General features: G+C 49.0%; 1 long non-coding RNA gene across 1 annotated transcript; it reads right to left on the bottom strand.

The window, feature by feature from the left end:
- Positions 1-980: 980 nt before the first annotated feature.
- Positions 981-3443, bottom strand: LOC138852665 (uncharacterized). The gene is made up of 2 exons (XR_011391972.1): positions 3357-3443; positions 981-1354 (listed from the first exon to the last, which is right to left on the bottom strand). It is a non-coding gene; the product is annotated as an uncharacterized lncRNA (long non-coding RNA).
- Between the last annotated feature and the right edge of the window lie 2581 nt (positions 3444-6024).

Here is a 6024-nt window from a genome sequence, read left to right as displayed (position 1 = left end):
CATTACTTACCTTAAAATATTTTCATTCTTAGCTTATAGTGAGTGGCGAATATTTTTATTGTAAGAAGTCTGAATAAATGAAGAATGAGTTGAATTGAAAACCGCTGCATTAGCGAAATGCTGTAAAAACAGAGCGCTGTAAAGCGGGACCCACCTGTATCCTTTTTTTTTCAAAGATGTATTGACCGTAGAGCGCCGCAGACATGTGGCAACTCTATCATGGTCAGTTGATTCATTGGGTTTAAAGCTTATCGACTACACGAGGGTCATTAAGGCTGCCTGTCACCTGTGAACCACCAATCAAGAATATTTTAATCGCTCAAGTAGAGATTAAAATTAACTTCTTCTGGCTAGCCATGGTTAATCAGTGTGCTCAGATTGGCTAAGCTTAGCCAATCTGAGCTATTATGTTAGCCAAGAGCTGTTCTGACCCCGTGTCAGAGCTTAGTACCTTCTGGACCAGCTGGTCCACAGCTCTGACCCCGTGGCAGAGTTCGGTACCTTCTGGACCAGCTGGTCCACAGCTCTGACCCCGTGGCAGAGTTCAGTACCTTCTGGACCAGCTGGTCCACAGCTCTGACCCCGTGGCAGAGCTCGGTACCTTCTGGACCAGCTGGTCCACAGCTCTGACCCCGTGGCAGAGCTCGGTACCTTCTGGACCAGCTGGTCCACGAGTAGACCGCCATTTCACCACTAATTCACAAATCAAAGATGAAATTAGACGACTTTTTGGTCTGTCCTGGACCATTATGGAGTCGCGACCTGCCAGTGATCCAGCAGGGCCCGAAACATCGCCTAGCTTCCTCAGTTTGCGGATTAGTTGTGACTTGCTGCGTCACGGTGAAAACAACACCCATGACAGAACAAGCGTCCATTGGGACGACGTATCGCGCCCTGTGTGTACCGGCGTGTCTTCACTTGGTAGGTGACCGACAGCGGCGTCAGCATTTCGCTTAGTGTAAGGTGAATGTAAACAAATGTTCATTGATGCATTTTTTTAATATTCTGACGCTCAGGTGGTCACTAATTTAATTAAGGTGAGTGTTAGTGAAATCTTGAGAGACAATTTACCATTTTTAGTCGTCTTCCGTGGGAGGTCGTCTTTCGTGGGTACTAGCATCTCAGCTTCCCGGGAGAGACGAATTATTAGCCGTGTCGCTTGTAGCCATCGTCGTGGTCCCTGTCAAAGTGGTGGTCGTCGTGATCGAAGTCGTAGCGGTCGTCGTGGTCGTGGTCGCGGTAGCGACCGCCATGATGGAAGCCCTTGGCTGCGTTGGTGACTTGCACCATGACGACCACCAGCACTAGCAGCGCCACCACCAGGTATGCCCGTAGAGACATTACTACCAACAACCTGTCGGGGAGACACACACGCAGCATGTTACACCCACCATAAACACACACGCTGATTGTATCACAATGTTTTGTTCCGTCTTTATGAGACGATTGAGTTTCCCTGTCTCCTAACATCAAGTTTATTTTTCCCCAATAATCTACCTTGTCCATAATTACTATTGCATTTGCTTTGCTTTCGTAAAGTGACGTCTAGGATCTTTCCTCGAAGATTTGCTAAGTTATACCACAAATTAGGGAACGATCCTAGACTTCACCTTACGAAAGCAGACAAAGTAAATGCGATAGTAATTATGGACAAGGTAGATTATATGGAGAAAAATTATATATTAGAAGACAGGGGAACTGACGTGCCCCTTAAAGAGGCTCTGGGTAATTCAGGTGATTCGAGCATATTGATACACATCCCCTTAACCGACCTTACAAGCTTCTTCCTTCGTAAATGATCAAATTATCTCAACATACTTTTCTTCCGTTCCTTAAAATATACTTTGAATATCACCAGTCTTCCTAATATCTTCACCACAATAATAATTGATGTGACCAATAGCGTACTTATATATTTGGGGGCCCTGAAGTTTAAATTGTTATGGATGCCCTTTCTCATACAGTAGACCCAAAATTTTTAAGTAATGTGGACTAAAGTCGCCGCTTCTGGATCCCCTCCGGGATTAGTGACCCTAAATGACACAACATCGCTGCCTCCAGCTTCCTCCTCCTCCTCCTCGTTGCAACAACTGAAGATTCAGCTTCGCAATGAGTGATACTCTCATACCCACTATACTCTGATATACATTCCCCTGTCTGCATCTACTGACAAACCTCTTTCTTTCACGGCCGTCTTAGTAAGGACCCCAATGGAAATAAGTCACTTTGTCCGACTTTTTTGAGTTATCCTAGGTTCTCTCTTTTTATATATATGCTGTTATGTATGATAATCTATGGAACTGTTTTTGTGTATACCTGAATAAACTTACTTACTAGTACTCCTGCTGCTTCCGTCTAGTCAGAGACTTCAGTTCGTCTTTCACAAACCCATCTGCTAACACATTCTCTCCTAGATGTGTATAGTATATCTACTTCCTCCACACACACACACACACACACACACACACACACACACACACACACACACACACACACTTTCCTTGCAATGTGACGTGACAAGAAGACTGGATGTGGGATTAGTGCTCCTTGCTACTGGTGGACAGAGGATCGATCCTTCACTCCATGTCCCTAACGACCTACATGAGTTTAGCGTCTCACACAAATAAGATGTAATCTGACGGGTACACAGGACGTGCTGTTGATAATAGTGAAAAACAGAAACAGGTGACAAGACAAGCTTTAACTGTGGCAACGTTTCGCTCTGTAGATTTTTATCAAGTCATGCACTAGACTCTGGAGCACCAGACTTGCAAGAGATTGACTGAAAACTAACGATGCCGGGTTAGGTGGACGGAGGATCTAGAATACTCCAGAGTACCGTCAAAAGGGTCAAACCTTGACGTTCGTAAGGTACGAGAGTAATACCTAGGCTCACTTCTACGCCAGACATCACCATATTAAGATAAAATAAGATAATATTTTCTTCGGATTTTTAACCCCGGAGGGTTAGCCACCCAGGATAACCCAAGAAAGTCAGTGCGTCATCGAGGACTCTGTCTTATTTCCATTGGTGTCCTCAATCTTGTCCCCCAGGATGCCACCCACACCAGTCGACTAACACCCAGGTACCTATTTGCTGCTAGGTGAACAGGACAACAGCTGTAAGGAAATACGTGGAAATGTTTCCACCCCGCCGGGAATCGAACCCGGTCCCTCCGTGTGTAAAGCGAGAGCTTCACACACGGTGGATGTAGAACAAATAATGAGTGGGTATGAAATATAGGAGGATCTGGAGCAAACAGCAGGGAATGGAAAAACTCCAACAAAATATGTTTAAATAATAATAATAATAATAATAATAATAATAATAATAATAATAATAATAATTATAATACTTGGGAGTGTGAACCAGGCAGGAGAGAAGCGGGAGCTGATGTCTCCTCCTCTCTCGAGGTCGACCTTATATACCATCCCGTCTCCTTTTTTTTAATTCTCTTTTTTTTTTCATTCCCGCTCCCCCCTAATCTCACCCCTCGTGATTTCCCTCGTCACTGTGCCCAGCCCCTCCCTTCCTTTCCTCCTTCTATTCCTTGCGTTCCATCACCGTCTCCTTCTGTTATCCCTTTTATTGATTTCTATCAGTATCCTACACCTCTGCAGTTCTTCAGATTTCCCTTCGATCCTCTCCCCATTTTCTTACAGCCTAGTCCTCCTCCTACTCCCTGATTCCCTACCTGAAACCCCTCCAGTTTCTCCCTCTTTCCCCAGAGTCCCCTCAGAGTCCCCCATCCCCTTAATAAAAACACTTCCCCTTCCCCTCCCCACCCCTCCTCTTGAAGCTGCCGTAGCTGATGAACACTCCCTGGACTGCTAAACGATATCCTCACCGTCCTACTGAAGCCTCCCAGCGCAGACAGACAGATTTCAGCACTATATGTGAACCCCATCCTGTGTGATGGCTTGCGACAGGGAAATATAGCTACCTTTGTCTCCTCTGTGGAACTGTCATATAGAGTTGGCGCAGCAGCACAATGCTGATGAATCCATTTTAATTAGTTTAGAAAAACGACTCGTCTGAGCGCCGCCGCCGTTAGCAAGTCTGGGGAACACCGGGATTTACCCCAGCTAGTGGGAATTTTGTGTTGAAACTGATGCTGCAGGATGTGTCGCTAAATATATTGTGACACACACACACACACACACACACACACACACACACATATGGGAGCCTGGCAAACCTCAGAACAGCATTCTGGCGTTCAGGAACACTCAGATACAGCATAGCCAAGCATGTAAAGAAACCGACATCAGGACCCACGGGAGTTAACAACGGAATCGTTCAACACCCACGGACCCCACGGGAGTGTACACGGTGAAGTCGTGTACGGTGAAGACTCAGGATCCACGGGATATTGTAGTAACACCCACGGTGACTCAGAACCACGGGACGGGAGTTTGGGTGAAGACTCAGGACCCACGGGAGTGTTGCAACACCCACACTCTAGCAACACCCACGCTCATGTGTTGCAAACCCACGGTGAAGACTAGACCCAGGGTGTTGCAAACCCACGTGAAGACTCAGAAGGGAGTTTGCAACAAGACTCAGGACCCACGGGAGTGTTGCAGCACCCACGGTGAGGACCACCCACGGTGAAGACTCAGGACCCACGGGAGTGTTGCAACACCCACAGTGAAGACTCAGGACCCACGGGAGTGTTGCAACACCCATGGTGAAGACTCAGGGCCCACTGGAGTGTTGCAACACCCACGGTGAAGACTCATGATCCACGGGAGTGTTGCAACACCCACGGTGAAGACTCAGGACCCACGGGAGTGTTGCAACACCCACGGTGAAGACTCAGGATCCACGGGAGCGTTGCAACACCCACGGTGAAGACTCAGGACCCACGGGAGTGTTGCAACACCCACGGTGAAGACTCAGGATCCACGGGAGTGTTGCAACACCCACGGTGAAGACTCAGGATCCACGGGAGTGTTGCAATACCCACGGTGAAGTCTCAGGACCCACGGGAGTGTTGCAACACCCACGGTGAAGACTCAGGACCCACGGGATTGTTGCAACACCCACGGTGAAGACTCAGGACCCACGAGAGTGTTGCAACACCCACGGTGAAGACTCAGGACCCACGGGATTGTTGCAACACCCACGGTGAAGACTCAGGATCCACGGGAGTTTTGCAACACCCACGGTGAAGACTCAGGATCCACGGGAGTGTTGCAACACCCACGGTGAAGACTCAGGACCGGCGGGTGTGTTGCAACACCGACGGTGAAGACTCAGGATCCACGGGAGTGTTGCAACACCCACGTTGAAGACTCAGTACCCACGGGAGTGTTGCAACACCCACGGTGGGAAGACTCAGAACCAACAACACCCACGGGAGTGTGTTGCAACCCCCACGGTGAAGACTCAGGACCCACGGGAGTGTTGCAACACCCACGGTGAAGACTCAGGACTCACGGGAGTGTTGCAACACCCACGGTGAAGACTCAGGACCGGTGGGAGTGTTGCAACACCCACGGTGAAGACTCAGGACCCAGGGTGTTGCAACACCCACGGTGAAGACTCAGAACCAACGGGAGTGTTGCAACACCCACGGTGAAGACTCAGGACCCACGGGAGTGTTGCAGCACCCACGGTGAGGACTCAAGACCCACGGAAATGTTGCAACACCCACGGTGAAGACTCAGGACCCACGGGAGTGTTGCAACACCCACAGTGAAGACTCAGGACCCACGGGAGTGTTGCAGCACCCACGGTGAGGACTCAAGACCCACGGAAATGTTGCAACACCCACGGTGAAGACTCAGGACCCACGGGAGTGTTGCAACACCCACAGTGAAGACTCAGGACCCACGGGAGTGTTGCAACACTCACTGTGAAGACTCAGGACCCACGGGAGTGTTGCAACACCCACGGTGAAGACTCAGGACTCACGGGAGTGTTGCAACACCCACGGTGAAGACTCAGGACTCACGGGAGTGTTGCAACACCCACGGTGAAGACTCAGGATCCAGGGTGTTGCAACACCCACGGTGAAG

This window comes from Cherax quadricarinatus, chromosome 13, assembly GCF_038502225.1.
Source record: "Cherax quadricarinatus isolate ZL_2023a chromosome 13, ASM3850222v1, whole genome shotgun sequence".
Classification (NCBI taxonomy): Eukaryota; Metazoa; Arthropoda; class Malacostraca; order Decapoda; family Parastacidae; genus Cherax; species Cherax quadricarinatus.
Note: the sequence above shows the minus strand (reverse complement) of the source record. Positions and strands in the feature narration are given on the sequence as shown.